Genomic DNA, 19,619 nt, shown 5'->3' on the forward strand with positions numbered 1-19,619 from the left:
GAGCCCCGCGTCGGGCTCTGTGCTGACAGCTATCTCAGAGCCTGGAGCCTTTCTTCAGATTCTGTGTCTCCCTCTCTCTCTGACCCTCCCCTGCTCATTCTGTCTCTCTCTCTCAAAAATAAATTAAAAAAAAAAATTAAAAAAATAAAATGGTGGTAAGGGTTAAAAGAGGTGATATATAGGTAAAATGCCTGGTACTTATAAACTTATATATTAGGTAGTATGTTATATATAAGTTATAAGCATATAACTTATAAAACAGTTTTATCCCATCAAAACTCAAGTACTTCTTAGTGCTTTGGGGATTTCCCTCACCACTTCTTTCTAAAACCATAAAAAGAAAATTTCAGGGACATCTTGAAGGCTGAATCGGTTGAGCATCTGACTCTTGATTTTGGCTCAGGTCATGATCCCAGGGTCGTGGGATCGAGGCCTGTGTTGGGCTCTGTGCTAAGCATGGAGCCTGCTTAAGATTCTCTCTCCCTCTCTCTCTTCTTCCCCCTCCCTCTCTCAAATAAAAAAAAAAATCAACAATGTGATAACTGGCTGTAAATAATGAACCTTTTAAAAATCAAGCTTCCTCTTTGTCTTATTGTTAATGTTTGTTCTTGTTGGATCTATAATATTTATGATCACTTCCTTCTTATTCATCTTCCATGTTTGGTGTAGTCCTTTCAGATTAACAGCTTATTTGGATGGTCAACATGATTGGTCCAAGTGTTGACAAGCTTTGATTTGTGTCTATTAGCTCTAAGTTCTGCAATTTGAAGCCAAACATTTGCGGGATCTGAGGGCCCTAATAGTGTACTCTGACCTCACTACCCTGGGCACCTGGGCTCTAGTTACTGTATTCCCTCTCTAAACTAAATGGCACTAATCCCATCAATCAGTTCTTATATGGCCTAGTCCTTTCTCAACCATGTGTATTTTGTCAATGTCTGCCCCAATTTTCTAGTCCAGATCTGTGCAAAATATTCCAACCATGTTCTGATCTAGGTAAAGTGCAGATCTTACCTTCTATGCTTAAAAACTCATCTTTTAAAGTAAAAGGAAGATTGGACTGTTCAGTCTTTTTTGAGAATAACTTTCAAATAGCATAAAGTTTGTGTGTGTGTGTGTGTGTGTGTATTTGCATCCAGGCAGAGTGTAAAATAGAGTAGTTAATTCTTTCAGACTTTTTTTTTCATTTTTTCTTCTGTTTTAACACTTCAGAAAAAAAGTTCTTTTGATTCAGTAACCCTTAACTGTTCTTTGATATTGTTTGACAAAATTATGGTTGAAAAATTTATTTTTAATTTTTTTGAAGTGTGTGTGTGTGTGTGTGTGTGTGTTTCTTCCAAGATTTTATTTAAATTCAAGTTAGCTAACATATGGTGTAGTATTGGTTTCAGGAGTAGAATTTAGTGATTCCTCACTTATATATAATAGCCAGTGCTCATCACAAGTACCCTCCTTAATGCCCATCACCTCCCATCCCCCTCCCCTCCAGCAACCCTCAGTTTGTTCTCTGTATTTAAGAGACTCTTATGGTTTGCTACCCTCTGTGTTTTTACCTTATTTTTTTCTTAAAGGATTTTAAAAATGTTACTCTACTTTGTCTATCCTTATTTACAAATGTGCCTTTACTTGAACAAAAACATTACAGGATATGACTAAAAGGAAACAGTTCAGGTTTAAAATGTTATCTTTACATTTAAATGAACATTTAAACTAAAGGTTAGGATTGGAGAGGGGGCAAGATGGCGGAGAAGTAAGGAGCTCCGTACTTGCACTCGCGCCCATACATCACACAGAAAAGATCTGAAGCCATTGGAAACCTTACAAAACCTGAGAGATTGGGAGACAAAGNTAACTAAATTGAAGGGAATAAATGTGAACTTACTATCATGAAGATTAATTCACCTGTTTCATTTTCAGTATCACCTCAGTTCCTGGTCATTTTCTGATGCTCTCCATCTTGTATTATGTATGTAAAAAATTTTAGACATTGACACAACTGTTTTCACTTAGATTTTCTTTTCCCGAACACAGGTATTTGAAGGATACATTCTTCTCCATTTTCCTTTTCTTGGCTACTACTAAAAACAAGATGTGTTGGTTAAATATTTTGGTGGTTCAAATATCAACTCAAAAGCCAACTCAAAAGCCAACTCAAACTAGCTTGTGAGTTAAAAATGGGGGAACAGAACTGAGGGAGAGGAGAGGTCACAGAAAGGATAGGAGCCAAGGCATCTTCAAGAACATCAGCAGTAGAAAATTGTAGCATTTTCTTCAAAGTTAAGTTTCCCAACCAGTTACTGATCCATTTCATGGTAATATAAATCCTGTAAACTCTCTTTACGATTTTTAAAATTATTCTATTATTTTTGCATTTTATATGATAAACAAATGGTTTTAAGTAAGACTTTTTGTTGTTTTGTTTTTCAGCTCAGTATATTAATTGCAGAAGTCCCAGCTACTATGAAGAAATTTAAAAAATTAAGTAAGTGCATTTTCTTATATGTAACAGTCAGACCTTCCCGGCAGCCAGATGCTTCTGCTCTATACCATCATTCTGTTTTCACTCTTCCACCCCCTAACACTTGACTGTTTTCCATAAGTTACAACATCAAAAATAGACAAGACAGCATTCATATTGATGTTTTGAAATCTTCAATTTTCTATATCAAAACATATAGATATGTTTTGTTTTGTTCTTTAATTTTTTTGTTTTGTTCTTAAATAATAAGAGAGGTTTTTAAATATGATTAGCCATTCTTTCTAATAAACGAAAAACTACATATAATCATTTCCTGTTATCTCTTACAAATGTGTAATTTCTAGAGTTCTAGAAACATTTGAATATACCAGGTAAGAATGTCAGATAAATCCAACATATAATTGCGTTGTCCACATCTGTATTTTTTCACTTCCTTTCCTTGAGTCACTATTCAGCCCATTCCTGTTTGTGTCTGTCTGGATCAGTCATAAATCTTGCTCTCATGGAGATTACCAATGATACCAGTGTTGCAAAATCTAATGGACTTTAAAATTTTCATGTAACTAAATGTTTCACATAGTTGACTACTCCATCTTTTTGTTTTGTTTTTAAATGCCTACTTATTTTTGAGAGAGAGAGAAAGAAAGAGAGATGCAGAGCACAAGTGGGGTAGGGCAGAGAGAGAACACACAGAATCCAACGCAGGCTCTAGGCTCTGAGCTGTCAGCACAGAGCCTGATGCAGGGCTCAAACCTGTGAACTGCAAGATCATGACCTGAGACGAAGTCAGACACTTAACTGGCTGAGCCACCCAGGTGCCCAACTTGCTACTCCATCCGTTTTAAAGCACTATTTATCTTGGCATCCTTGATGTTGCACCGGATGTAAGGAGCAACATGGATGCTGCTTGCCAGTCTTCTTTATTAACTCCCACTCTTTGTCCATCCTCTAAATATTGGACTTTATCATGGCTCAATCTAGGATCCTCTTCTTTTCTCACTCTATATACTCACTGGCTTTAAATACCATCACTCTGTCTGTAACTCATATCTTAGATTCCACCCTCTTTTCTGAGCTCCAGAAATAGTTCTAATGGTTCACTCTCTGAATATTCACTCTCTGAATATTCACAGTCATATCATACTCAATGCCTTGTCAGAAAACAAGGAAAACTCCAGTTTTCCTCATTTTAGTAAGTGACACTTGCACTGGTTTATACAGGACATTCATGCATTCATTCAACAACGATTTATCAAATATCTATTTTGTGCTAGGTGTTATTTTAGCCATTGAACTTACAGCCAAAGACCAAGTTTATCTTTTCATTTTTCTTATCCTCCATATCCAAAAATCCACAAATCCTGGCCAGTCCTCTGCCAAAACTTTCTAAAATGCATCTACTTCTGTCCATTTCCACTGCTCTCCACCATAGCCTAAGGCACTCTGTTTGCTGATAGCACTTGACAAAGTAAATAGTTCCCTGGAATACAGCAGGGTCCTCCTAAGTGGCGTCTTAGCTCCTATCCTTGCAATCCTACCAGCCATTTCTACACAGAAGTCCTAATATTCACTGAAAATGTAAATAAATTTATTCTACTGTTTAATGGTGCCAACAGTGTTTTAAAATAAAAGTCTAACTTTTTTACTAGGGGCAACAANGCCTGACTCTCTTAAGTGCAGTTTTCCTCAGGGTACCATGCTCTACCCACAACGGTATTGTGGGAATTTTTTTTTTTTTTTGGTGTGTGTATGTGTGTGAATTTTGTTTGTTTGTTTGTTTGTTTTTCCCGATGGCACCAACCCATTTTTCATTTCTTTTTCTGGAAAGCTCCACATTTTCATCATTCTCATCTCATCTTCAATATTCACTTTTTTTAGGGGTGTTTTACCTGACTTCCAGCTTATGTTCTTATTCGTTTTCTTCATAGTGATTGTAAGAGTTTATAATTATATGTTTATATTTATTTATTATATCACCAACTAAACTAAAATCCATGAGAGTAGAAATCTTCTTTGTTTTGTTTATTTTAGAATCAACAGTTAGTATAATACCTGAAGTATAGTAGTCATTCATTCTATATTGCTAAACAAATGAATCATCTTAAGTAAATTTGTAAAAATACCAAATTTTCTACAATCATCAAAAAAAGAGGCTGTATTTAAATATTCATGCTTACTGGATTTTTTTCAAATTCACATTTCTTTTTTTTTTTAATTTTTTAAATGTTTACTCATTTTTGAGAGACAGAGAGTGAGTGGGGGGAGGGGCAGAGAGAGAGAGGGAGACACAGAATCCTAAGCAGCCTCCAGGCTCTGAGCTGTCAGCACATAGCTCAACACTGGGCTTTAACTCACAGATGGCGAGATCATGACCTGAGTCGAAGTCAGATGCTTACCTGAGTGAACCACCCAGGTGCCCCTCAAATTCACATTTCAATCTTTATTTACAAAGATTTTTTAGAAATGAGGATGTAAATATTAAATCACCCAAGGCTGGATGAAATTTTATTGAGAATAACTACAGATAAAGGGAAACTGGTTTCTTTAAAGTCTGTTTCTGAAATTTAGCTGGAAAAAATATGGAGCACTGAAGAAAAATGATATATTAACATACTGGTATAGGTTCTCTGCTCACAAATTCACTTCCTACGAAACATAACAGAGGCAAGTTTGGGGAATTACAAAGGTAGAAAAAATCCTAATCAAATGGAAACTGTTGTTCAAACAGAATATTAGTTAAAATGATCCAATCAGTGACTTGAGCCAAATTTATTTTTCTTTAAGCCATTCATGCTAGAACACAACCTCTCAGAGCATTAAGAATCCATAGTACATTCCAAGTGTTTGCCCAACAGATGTGGGGATTTGAAAGATACATTCCATAGAAATGGGATGAGAACAAGAAAGGTTACCAGTTAGTCATCAGCATTAATAGAGTTTCCTCATAATTGGGCCATGTTTCTCAAGGTAAACATTTATTTATTTGTATTCCAGGGCATGCTCGGCTGTTATATGAATCAACTTAAAATAAAGTAATTTCAAATTGCTGGATCTTTGATTTTACTGTTGTTCTAGATTACACCATGGAATGCAACATAACATGTGGAAATTTTCCTTAAGATAAGAGTACAGAAAGTTGAGAAGCATACCTTCTTGGATGGAGTCGGATACTAAGCTTAGTTTTCATATTTTTCCGATGACTTCTTGATTGAAGCCATTAATTAAGGTTCACGTGGGTGATAAGTGACAGCTGTAGGTCTTCATTTAAATAAAATCTTTGCCTCTCATCGTAAAACACAGTAAAGCACAGTAGCAAATTCTGTCTCAACACATCTCTGGCAAGGCTGGGCCAACTTCCTTCCACAGTTCAGAGGAATCCGTGCATGTGGCTATGCATGGCCATCCTGGGTCCCTATCCTGAAATGCCTCACACTCCAGGGCACCAGGGTTCTCAGGGCCAGGGGCAGCCTCACTCCTGCCTGGCCACTTGGCTTCTAAACTCCTGCATGACCAAGTAAAACTTTTTCCCAAAATGAAAGTTGAGTTTAATATTAGGAAATCCAATATCATTCACCATATTAATAAACCTTATTCCTAATGCTAGTATCTTATTTAATGGGAAAAGACTGAAGGCATTTCCACTAAAATTGAGCCAAGGATGTCCGGTCCCTATTTCTGCTCTCTACTGCCCTAGAGGTACTATGTTACCTGCAACCTCCAAACTTGCATCTCCTCAGGCTTCCACCCTAATCCCTGGTCAGCACCAGGATGTCTGTTCAGGCCCAGGCGAGTCTGTGGGCCTCTCATCCCCACCAGCCACTGGGAGCCCCCATAGGTCACTATGTCCATGCCCAGATGCTTCCTGTCTTTAATAAATAATCCGTCATGAATATAATTTAATACACATGGGTTTGAACTGTGCAGGTCTCCTTACAAATGGTTTTCTTTTACATTTAGTATAAATGTATTATATCTTCCTTATGATTTATTTAATGACATTTTCTTTTCTCTGGCTAACTTTATTGTAATAATATAGTGTATAATATATATAACATGGAAAATATGTGTTCATCAACTGTGTTATTGCTTCTGGTCAATAGTAGGCTGTAAGTAGTTAAGATTTTTGGAAATTGAAAATTGTACATGGATTTTCAAATGAATGAGGGTAGATGTCCTTAACCCACATGTCATTCAAGGGTCAACTGGATAGCTAAGAATAAAAATAATTTTAAAAGTGTAAAATAATCAACCCACCATGAAAAGGGAGTGATGAACTGACCATTGGAAGACCTATAGACGTGGTATTGGACTCCCACTTAAAGCCACTAGGCTTACATGATAATTATCAAACTTCTCAGCCATTATGGCAGGTATCTGGGACCTAACTTCCTTTCTTTTCTCCATCCACAACAATTTTTCAGTTGATTTGCTTGAATTTCCAGACATAATTATGTCTTTCAAATAATTTTGCTTTCTTTCCAGTGTTCATAGTTCCCCATTACCACACCCATAATTTCTCTTTTTTTAATGTTTATTTTTGAGAGAGAGAGAGCGCGCGCGCGTGCGCGCGCGCATGAGTGGGGGAGGGGCAGAGAGAGAGGAGGACAGGGGATCCGAAGTGGGCCCTGTGCTGACAGCAACCAGCCCGATGCGGGGCTCAAACTCACAAACCATGAGATTATGATCTGAGCTGAAATCGGACTGTAATCAGACTGAGCCACTCAGGCACTCCTCCATCCATCATTTCTGATTTACGAGAAAGTATTGACTTTCTTGAGCAACTAAACTTGAACTCTGTAGAGATTATATGATAAAACTAATTCCTTTAGGACATACCTCAGAATCAGTTTTTCACCTACTTTAATTGGAGGGTTTTTTTTTTACTTTTTGAATATTTATTTATATTTGAGAGACAGAGTGTGAACAGAGGAGATGCAGACAGAGAGGGAGACAGAGAATCCAAAGCAGGCTCCATGATCTGAGCTGTCAGCACAGAGCTTGATGCAGGGGTTGGAACCCACAAACCACGAGATCATGACCTGAGCTGAAGTCAGACGCTCAACCGACTGAGCCACCCAGGAACCCCTGGAGTTGTTTTTTTTTTTTTTAACAAAATCAAATATACCACATTTCCACTCTTTATATAGTATGAGCTGACTAGTATAGTATAAAACAAATGGGAAACACAACTTCTGTTTAGAACTCATGATTTATTTGAATACAATTTATTATTTTCAAGTGGCCCATTTCAGTTTTATCAGGCTTTTGCATTTGTCAATTTGGTCAATAACACAAAAGTAATTTCCTGGTGAAAGAAGTAGCATGAAAGACTAATTTGTGAACTTCCAAGGTAAAATCTTTTTTTGAATTCTAGAAAAAAATGAAAACAAATGGAAGCAACTCTACAAAAAATGACATATACTTATTAAAACTAGAGATTAATAAAATTTCTTTTTGAATAACGAATGGCAGTATTTAGGGAAGACTGTCAATTTTTAAGAATGCTCAGTTGGAGCACCTGGTGGCTCAGTTGATTGGGCATCTGACTTTGGCTTAGGTCATGATCTCATGGTTTGTAAGTTTGAGCCCTGAATCGAGCTCTGTGCTGACAGCTTAGAGCCTGGAGCCTGCTTCAGATTCTGTGTCTCCCTCTCTCTCTGCCCCTCCCCTGCTAATGCTCTTTCTCTCTTTGTCTCTCAAAAATGAATAAACATTTAAAAATTAAAAAAAAAAGAAGAATGCTCAAACACATACACACATGAACAGGCACACTCACACAATTTGGCGCCTAGGTGTCATTTTTTTCTTGATGCAGGTGTGGCTGAAGTGATTGTCAACAGCACTGGTTTCCATCACTGCTTAACTAAATGGGCAATCTTTTCAGGTCTGCCATCTGTTATTGGCAGAACTTTTCTTTCCCTGAAGGAAACTCTTGCTTGGGAGGATTAACCCTGTGTTTAAATACTGATTGCCATTGAAATCTAAGTGCTACTGTAGGTCCCTAGCAGTTCAAGGTTTTGTCATGTTAGACCCATTACTTACCTGGCACTTCTCTCATGAAGTTATGAACTTTATCTTCATATTTATGTTCTCCTTAGACTATAAAACCTTTAAGGGCAGTGACCACATTAGTTTCATCTTTGCATCCTCTGCAAGGCTTAACATGATGCCTTATTTGCAGAACAAGCACAGTGACATTTTTTATTTGACTTTTTTTTTTAATATATATCTTGTCTCTGGAACTAGGTTTATGATGGCTAGGGCAGTGACTTATGTCTGTTAAAATTTTGTCTAAAGCTATTTCACCTTTACAGAGTGGTTCCTGTATGGCAAGAAGGGCTTCCATTATGTACAATTATTTCCCATTAAAAATCCTGTACTGAATGTTACTTAACCTCAAGCCTTGCTGGAGAAACTTACTTTCTCTATTTACTCTTGCTGTGGATCCTGACCCACTGACTTCTGCTCTTATTCCTTGTCCTGATGTGCTATGAATTTTTTTTTTTTTTTTTTTTTTTGCTTTCCAACCACAGTCCACTTGACTAAGTATTTATCTTTCTCAGCCTGGGCTAGCTTGAATTGTCATGCCTGAGCTGGAACTCTCTGGCACCATTACTATGGCTTTCTCAGTCTTCTCTCCTTGTCAGGGCTTTCCAGGCTGAGAGCTAATTAGTCTGACTCAGCCCCTGAGTCAACCGCCCCATATGTGCTGACTGCCACAAAGTCAATATCCTTGCTTAACTCTACTAAGTAAATGTAGCTCTCAGTCCTCTAGTTTTCCTTCTGTCCCCAACCCTGCCTCACACTGGTTGTTGTGACACATTCCAGCAATTGTTGAAATTGCCAGTGCCTAACACAATGGTATGTATGTAGAAAATGTCCATTTTAGATACCGAGAGCAAATGCTTATTGTAATGGCATGGAGGCAGTTAGAGAAACCTTCAACTCCCACCACCAAACTCCAAATAATTTTTGTCATTCACCTCTTACTTTTTTGAGCAATAATTGTATTTATTTCCATTTTTTGGTAAATATTATTTGTGAACTTCCCAAGCACACATTTACAAATAATGGACTTTATAAATGTTTAGAAAAATATGTCGCAGAGTTGGAACCATCAGACCATTTTTAGCAACATGACTTTTTTGGGGGTGGGGAATTTGCAGAAAACACTGTGGTTACTATAATTTTTCAGCCAATTCTGCCTTCGTAACTTCCATGGAAAGAATACTCTTGATAAATGAAGAAAGATGCTAGAGTTGGGTAGGGTTAATGAGGGCTCCTCTGACCACCTCAGGTCACAAAGAAACAGACCACTGGCTCCATAGTCTCTGGCAGAGCACTCACTTGTTCGAAAGTCAGCTTCCAGTAGTATGTGGTACAGACATCCAGAGTTTTTAAATATACTGTGTGATTGCCTCAAATTTGGAGTTTGCCTAAGTGACAGAAGTTGGGATTGAAATTTAAAAAGTGATGTGTTTGGGTCTCAGAAATTTGATGAAAGAAATAACCTCCAGAGATCTAAGACCACATGAACATACAAGGCCTTTTGCCCAGGTGGGAATGGTAGGGGGTAAAAATCAGAAAGGGAAAATTCAGAAGTAAAAGTTGAAGGGACAGTATCTAGTCATTTACATTGTGTTGATTACTCCACAAGAGTCTGTTGACTCATTACACTGAGTTACTGTTTCTGCTTGATTTGGTTCAGTAGTTCAAGAAGCATGTTTCCCTTTGTGAAAACAATAATCAAAAGAAAAATAATTGTTTCTCATCATGAAGATAGTGTTAAGGTTAGTGGCTCATCTAGCATTTTAAGTCATCCCAGGTCCAGTTAGTGGGTCAGTGGGTCATCCTGTAGTTTGATGGTATTCCTAAGAAGGAGCTGGTCCACTAACTGTTTTTTGAAAACTTCGGCATGGAGTTTGTTTTACTCTGTGACATAACCCTTTTCTTTTGCTTTTCTTTTTAATTTCTGGCAAGTTGCTAAAGATTCTTTAAGATCACATGTGCATCTTCTCTGAAAGCTACTTTGGTTTGGGCTTGAACAAGTCCTCACTAAAAGGGTAGGGAATTGTGAACTGCTTCTTGGCAATGACAGGAAGGAGACTCTACTTCTATTCTCAGATTCTCCTTCTAGCTAGCTCTTCTTTCCTGTGTCATGTGTTTTAGCTTCTCAGCTGTTCTTGAGAGCCAGAAATCACCTGAGATTTACAGACTTCCAGCACTTCCTGCAAGGCAAAGAAACTTGCAAGGGTTTGCAAGCACTTGGAACAATTTCCTGAGAGGTCAGGATCTCTGTACTCTCAGGGGTGCTGGTTTGGGGGTGTTGGCTAGAAACAACAAATTTCTGGCGTTGCCAGAAATTAAAAAGAAAAACAAAAGAAAATGGTTATGTGTTGGGGGTGTGGGGGGTACTCATTCTTCTTGCATTCCTTTATTTTTACAACCAAGTCACAGCATACATAATTTCATGCCATGTAACTCTAGCCAAGAATGTGAATGGACAGTTGGTTGGGAGGACTGATGGTATCACAACGAGTTTCATGGTCCTTTCTCTTTTCTGACAGTGACCTATTTACTTCCCATATCTGCAAATTCTGTATTTTCCAATAAAGATGAGCCACTCCAAGGACACATACCCCAAATGCATTGCCCCCCCTCCCCCGCCAAATATAGGTTTTTCTTCAAGAAACTTTCTTACAAACCTGGGTTCCAGCATAAGCCTAGGAGATTCTGGTTTCCTTCCCTGAGCTCCTGCTTCATGGTGTTGCTTATTGGTTTTCCTACATATTTGTGAGATATTAGCTGGAATCCAGGTGACTTGAGACAAAGTTTTCTCCTAACTTATTTGAGTGGAGATTTAAGTCCAATGCTAAATTAAGTGCACTAAACATTAGCTTAATCCTCTAGTAAATAAAATGTTCAGAGGAGTATTATTTTATATAAGTACTATTTTCTTAATTTTGCTTTCTTCTTGATTTATCATTGTCATGGGCAGATTTTTTCCCTTTAGCCAATCTATTGCTTTTTTTGTGTTCAACTTGTCCACTGAGATGACACTTAGTTTAAGGGATGTTATTTCTTTTGGTTTGGTATCTGTTTATAGCACTATTACAGGTATTTGCTAGACGGCTTTCAATTGCTTTAGTTCCTCTATCTAAAACTCACTTACTATCTTTGCCTAAAGGGAAATCATTCCTTGCATGTACTAGAAAAGTTCTTCATATGCAGGGAGACAACACCTAATTTGATTTTGAAGATTCCTTAGGAAATATGTTCATTGATTTATTGGGAACCTGCTAAATCCAGTCAATGCTAATTACATATTGTTGGTATAAAAAGGTTTGTTATTTTTTCCATTTTAAGGAATTTATAATCTAGGGACGATGACTTCTCTAAGTATCTATAATGTAAACTGTATTAAACACTTCAATGTATTATTCTAGAATTTCTTTCTTTTTTTTTTTTTCTCTTCCTGTATCTTAGAGACAATGTTGCCTTTAAAAAAAATCTTCCTTGTCAGTTCTTAGAGGAATATTATGTGGAAGTTAATTTACATTAATGATGGTCTCTAAATTGAACTACTATTAATGATTTTTCCTGCATTTAGTTTTTAATTTCCTGTAATAGACTTCACTGTTTTCCAGAATTATCAATCACTGGTCTATTTTAACATTTATACTATGATACATAATGCCTATTCACTAGTAAGGAAAATGGGATTTGAAAATCAGCCCTTTGGACTCACAATCAGCTATTTCCACTTCACCATAAATGCTTTTTAATGACATATTATGCCATAAAGTAGTGATCCTTGGTAATTTTTGGTAATACCTCCTTTGTTGATGTGATGCCAGTTATGGCATTTTTTTTCCCTCATAAAAGTACATATGTGAATATACACTTAAAATTTTGCCTACAATTTCAAGTGTGTTTTTAGACACTCTGAAGCCCATGCATGAACTCTCTCAGAAGCTCTGCTATAAATTCGTGTAATTGGGATCCTGAGAGGATGAGGTGGAGCCTGACATAAGAGAGCCCACTGAATATTATTTCAATTACAATTCTCCCACATAAGTGCCAAAGGAATGATGCTAAAGGATCAGAAATGGGATCAGTTTGAGATTCATAAGGCAGGAAACAAAGGGAATAGCCAAAAGCCACACTTGAATTATTTGTAAAGAGATGCGACATGTGGTATGTTCTAGAGATGATAAAAAATGCAAGAGATTGTTTTTGAATAGAAAGATTTTCAAAGCAGTTTTTACTCTGTCAGTAATTCAGTACCCAATGTCGATATTAGTAATACAGCACTGAATAAAGTGAAAAGAGAAGGTTTTTTTCTTCCCACACAAAAAAAGGGCACTTAAAGCCTTCTGAATCTGTGAATAATTGAAACCTTTCAGAAGAGGGGGATATAATTAGTGGAGCAGTAATACAATCTCAGTCTTATCAAAGCTTTCCTTTGTTTAATGTTTAATGTTCATTATGTCTTACTATTTGAAGGATTATTGGATTTTTTTAAGACACAAATACCACTAATTCAAAACTTATTCCACTACTGTCTCCATAGTAAGGACCCATGATCTCATTACTACACATTCAAATTTCAAAGACTAATCAGACAAAAAAAGTCCACAAGTTACCAGTAGCTTTTAAAATATCACTCATAAGTGATAGCTTACATTGTCATATAGATTCTGTATCAACAATGTATTTTTTTTTCAGTAGAATAGTAGAATTCTCATGTTTTAAACTTATCAAATTTGATTACTTTTAGTTTAGAAGCTTGAGGTAGATTTGAAGTGTGAAACTTTACAGAAATGTATCAAATGTTCCTGATTTTAACCAAAGGTTATGTAGATCTTCCATATAGAAATGATACTTAAACCAAGCTTTATAGGTTGTCATGACAACATGACTAGTAATCCTTGAGGAAGGATTTGAGCTTGATCATATTTTCAGTTGTCCTGGCAATATGACAATCTGCCTTCATGAATGAGATGTCACTTACTTTGCCAGTTAAACTGGTTTTAAGTTGATTGGACTTCTACTGGTTAAGATGATTGGACCTATCTCTATATATATGAATCAGGAAAATGATCACTGTTTTGAAAATAGACCCCCCCTAAAAAATAACAGAGGGTGAGAAGAGAGACCGATACATATCAAAGTAGGAAAGGAGATGCAAGAATGAGATTGTGCTTTCACCATATGAGGAATGAGAGAAGGGAAAAAGGAACAAAAAATCCACTAAAGTAAATATGGAAAAGGGAGATGGCATTAATAAATGAAAGAATTTCACTGTACCATTACTGGGTGGGAAAGGTTGAATATGGGAACAGAGAAAAGAGTTACCATGGAAACATAGGGCACCTTGAGGGAACAAACAAGAGTGCCCTATATTGTGTTGTAACTATGTTGTTGTTATTGTCATTATTATCAGGAATATCAGATGGAGTATCATTCTAGAATCACCCTAGAAGCATTTACAGGTATCTGACAAAGGAGTTTTGAAGGAAACCGCTTCAAGCTAAATGGATTCGGTACAACAGAAAACTCTTTATACAATATCACTTTCATGGACAACTACAAATAAATCTCATATCAATCAGAGAAGCTGTGAATATAAATTTTAACTGTAAATATTAATAGTTACTGCTTCTAAATTACTTAGATATCCATCCAGGTTGAAATATGGAGTGAGTGATTTTACTTTTTCCAATGAGTAATTTTATATTACTGAGGAAATAGAAGTTTGATAAAATGAGACAAAAGTAAATAACATAGTGTGAATTTCTGACATGCGTGTTTGTGTGTACATGTCTATATGTATATGTAAAACTGTTCTCTTTATATGTCTTTATATATATTATGCCATACTTTTATTTTTTTATTTTTTATGTATTTTTAATTATTTTTAAATGTTTATTTTTGAGAGAGAAGACAGAGTGTGAACAGCCGAAGGGCAGAGAGAGAGAGAGAGAGAGGGGGGGGGGGGGGGGGATAGAGACAAAAAATTCAAAGCAGGCTCCAGGCCCTGAGAAGTCAGCCCAGAGCCCAACACAGGGCTCAAACTCAGGACCATGAGATCATGGCCTGAGCTGAAGCTGGATGCTTAACCGACTGAGCCACCCAGGTGCCCCTATGCTGTATTTTTAAATCAGGACTTCTTAACCCTGGTTCTATGGTCCAGATGCTTTTGGGTTCAACAAAACCCCTGAAATCAAATATGTATGTGTGGATGGATGGATATGAGTACGAAAATTTCCTGGGGAGATGACCAAGAATTTTATCAGATGAATAATGACCTACAGAACATAACCCACTAATGAAAAGTAGTGGTTAGATTGATAAAATCATTAAGAAAAAGAATAAGAGAAAAATGGCCAGGATTTTCTACTGTATAAAAGGCAGCCATGTGAAAGGACTCTTGGCTCTTGATAATACCAGGTACCTTGAAGCTTTTGGTGTGAAGTTGAGCCATCCTTGGAACTACCAGGAACAAAGAGACTAATAGGGAAGATGATTTATAGCACTTATTTAAGAAATGAGTCACTAAAGCATAGTGAAAGACATCACCAGTGATTATCTGTGAATAAAACAAAAATCTCTGCTTTCCTGAAGTTTACATTCTAGCAGGAAGGAAGAGAACTATAGATAAAAGTATAGGGTTTGGAAAAATCTAACTCTTTAAGAATTTTCAGTGTTTTCATAATGCTTGCCACAGAGAAGATACTTAATTAGGGCCTGTTTGCAGGGGCTTCTTGAGGTACACATTAATTTAAGAAACATTAATTATTTGTCTTTGCCTTCTAAAATATGAGCTCTATGGGGACCTTTATGTATTTCATTTACTGCTGTATCCCAAGCACCTAGAGCAGTGCCTAGAACTTAATACCTACTCAGTAATTATTTGTTCAGTGAATAAGTGGATATGCTAAGGGTCCGTGTTAGGTGTTGGGGATATAACAATCACTTAAATCCTCATAGGTAGAAGAAAAAGTGTTCACATCAACTTTGCCATCTTTATGCCTGTTGTGTAAAGTGAGAAGATCTTATTTTAAGAGTGAGAAGATCTTATTTTAAGAAAACAAAAACAAAACATAAAACAAAATATATTTGCTTTACAGCTTTAAGGCAGTCCAAGAGAAGTATTTTCTCCAGTCAGCTTCTGACTAATCTGGCTAGATCTGTCAACATTAGATGTTAATAGATCAAAAGAGATGTCCTTCATTCACATTAGGATTTTCCCCCTTTCAACTTGACCAATCCATCCAAATGACCAGCTCTGATTCTGCTTGGTGAACCTCAAACATGGTACCCTCAGGTATCACTAAAAGGATATTTAGAATTTGCACACTCATATGTGATATGATTTTCATCCCTGATATCATGAAATCAGAATTTAGCTCATCAGAACTTGTTCTATTTCCGGTATAGTAGCATGTAACACATGTTAGGATAAATCATTACTGTCTCCTGTATCATCTCATATGTACCAATAATATTACATGTGAAAATACTACTCAACCCTTAACACCTATTTCTGATATGTATTATCATCCCCATTTTATAAGAGAGAACAAACAAAAAACAAAAGTCAAACAAACAAAAACAAACAAAAAACAACCCAAGACTTCAGAGGAAAAGTTATCTCTTGTGACATAGAAAATGAGAGACAGACAAGGAACTCAAATACAGGCCAATGGACTCGAAAGTTTGTGTACATTATCCTTTGGTAGGATACCTATAAAAGCTCTGTGATTTCATCTAGTTGTTGAGCTCATTAGTATAATTCTCTTTCAAAGTCTTAACTGTCACCATATTCCACCAGTCTTTATACCCATATGTGCTTGTCCAATATAGTGCCTTCATAGACAGCACAAACCCAGGCGGGATCTGAGCTGTTGCCCATGGAAACAGGCTGTGTCTGAGACTGGGTTCAGTTAAGATGTCAGATCACCCTGGAAACACCCTGGGGAGACTTTGGAATTATTCATAATTACCACAAATTGAAAGTGATGAGAAAATTGATGCTATTTCCCTATCAATCTCTAGAAAGATTATTATGCTATCTACTTACTACCAGACTTTTAAAAAATCTTACTGTGAAAATTTGTACCATAAGCTTTAACATTAATTCTCAGTCTTTGTTTTGCAACATTCCAGTATGCCTCCAGATATTTCAAGGATTGCAGTAAAGTTCTTAATCTCCAAACAATATTAAATGTGGTTAAACTTTGATTTAACTTTATGGAAGATCTCAAATATATTCAATAGTAATACAAGAGTAATGAAACTCTATGTACCCATTGTCCCAGGTTTGAGAGTTATCAATAACTGTCAACTCTTATTTCATTTATATTCTCTCTCACCCCTCCTCCATACCCACCACAGGAATATTTTATAGCAGATTTCAGATTTCATCACATGTCAGCTTGATTAAATTTTATTTAAATTGTAATGTCATAGCAACAATTGGACAAAGAGAAAAATGAGGAAGAAAACACAGGAACAATACAAAACAAAACCAGAAAAATGCAATGAAACTCTTTGTTTTTATTTTGCTCTAAGGAGACCAAGCCATATATCTTTTATTCATTTTATAGCAATCAATACTTAATATATATATTAATTTTTAATGTTTATTATTGAGACCGAGAGAAACAGAGGATGAGTGGGGGAGGGACAGAGAGAGAGGAAGACACAGAACCCAAAGCAGGCTCCAGGCTCCGAGCTGTCAGCACAGACCCCAACGCGGGGCTCAAACCCACAAAACTGAGATCATGATCTGAGCCGAGGTCGGACGCTCAACAGACTGAGCCACCCAGGCACCCCTTAATATATATTTTTGATGATGATTATGATGATGATAACTTCCCTAAAATGCGTAGAAAATAATTACTGAGTGTGTATGAGATACTGAGGGAGATAGAATAGCTTGTAGCAATTCCTAGATGGTAATTGAGAATCATTGATGAGCTTTTATAATATCATATACTATTTTGTTTTCTATTACTGTCCAAATCAAGGGGGGATTTTCTGATAGTGTACTGGGAGAGATGTTCTTGGCAACAGAACTTTTTAGTATACTATATTTTATATTCAAGATAATCTCTATCTTATCCAAACAACTCTGATATTGAAACCTCTTCATTGAGATTGATAAAGGAGGTATTGTAGATTTATATGCTTTTATATTTCTCACCAATAACCACCAATAATAGAGCGGGAATTTTATTATGCTTTTAAATATCAATATTTTGACATACATTTCAATGGTAATACAAATATCTAACTGCATTGCAGTTATTTTTATTCTGTAGAATGTGTCTAATTATTCAAAAATTGTTTCTATTCTTAATCATATCAATGGCATTGAAAACACATAAAATGGCTAGTAATTTAGCATTTCAAAAAGTCAAATAAGAAGAAAATATTCAATATATTCATTATTTTTTGTAAATTCAGTTCAATCCCACACTAAAATATCAATGTTAAATTGGGCAAATTTATGCTTCATTAACATCCAATATTAATTGCAATGTTATGATCTAATGTGAACCAACAGCTGTCAGTTTTTAAAAACGTAGTAAGAAAATTAGGCTGTATATCAGTTAACCAATATAGAAAATATTTTTTTACATCTTATAAAATGAAATTTTGTAATTCCTCAAATTCGAATTGTAGTAATTATAATATCTTTGATTCAAAAATAGGGTAATTTGTATTTTACTAAGTATTTTGAGTTTATAATTTAAAGAAAATGGCAGGTTCTAGATATTAATACACTCAAAAATGAAAGTTTATGTTCATCTTATAACATTTTTATTTTAAGAGAAATTATTTTATAAATCACATGTGCACAGATAATTTGTTTAAAGGTAAATTAAGTAAAAGCATACAATAGGCCAGTGGATCTCAACCTTTACCTCTTATATGAATAACCTGGAGGGTTAATTAAAACACACAATACTGAGCCCAACTATACAGTTTCAGTTTCAGGAGGTCTTGGGAGACCTTTCTATTAAGTTTCCAGGTATTGCTGATGTTGCTGGTCCAGAGACCACACTTTGAGAACTCCTCCAAGTAGACTAAGATGTTCTAAAAATGCAGTGTTTAAAGTTGTATGATTATAGAAAGGTCTTTTTACAATGGGTTAGTTGATGGGAAAAGATATAATGACAGGGGTTGCCACTAATTCTAATACTTTCCCCAATCACCTCACTCCCTCACTCTTCAGGACTATCCCCTTCCCCTTCTCTCTTCTCTTCTCTTCATTGCACATCTCTTCAATAGATCTCTTCTCTCCCTACCCTTAGCTGATGACAGTGCTTTACATTTACCTGAATTGACTGAGGAAATTGGAAGAGAACTTCATCCTTCTGCTACCATATTTACCAGCTGGCTCACCCTTGTACTCATATAGTTTAACTTTCATCTTGTTACAATGGATGCACTTTCCCTGTTCCAATCTATTGCGAATCCCACCACATACACACTGCATCTCACTCCCATCCCCATAAGAATTTGCTCCCATAATTGTTTCTTTCAGTCTACTTTTTTCTCCTTTTCTCACTTGCATTTCCTTCATAGTTTGCTTTGCTAGATTCTCCTCCTCCTCCTTCCTCCTCCTCCTCCTTCTTCTTCTGTCAGTCTTAAAGATCAGACTGATTCCCAGATCTTTATAATATATCAGGACAGTTCACCTGGAGAAGAAGCAAAGAATTTTTCCATTGGACCCCATCCCAATTAGTCAAGGGCTACCCCATGAATCATTAACTCTCACGCACTCCAAAATAGAAGTGCATGAGTGAAGGGTGGGTTTCCTCAGGTGCCCCACAATGTGATGTCAGAGAAGGCCTTGGGTATACAGGAAAGTAGGCAAAAGCCATTCATTTGGGCCTGATATAAGGTCAGATTGCACCTATGTTACAGACCTGTCTGCATCATTGGCTAGAGAGAATAAGAAGTGGAGCTAAGAAGATTTGATTTGGTGCACAAGGGGAGTCCATTCCATGACTTTTACATATAGACACATTTGAAGGCTTTAATAAGAAAATAAATTCTTCACAGTTGATCTGAAGGCTGAGGCAGGGGCATTGATAATATCTGTTGCTGGAAAATAGCCTGCTTC

The sequence above is a fragment of the Crocuta crocuta genome, unplaced genomic scaffold (assembly GCF_008692635.1).
Source record: "Crocuta crocuta isolate KB4526 unplaced genomic scaffold, BGI_CrCroc_1.0 scaffold160, whole genome shotgun sequence".
In the NCBI taxonomy this organism is placed as follows: Eukaryota; Metazoa; Chordata; class Mammalia; order Carnivora; family Hyaenidae; genus Crocuta; species Crocuta crocuta.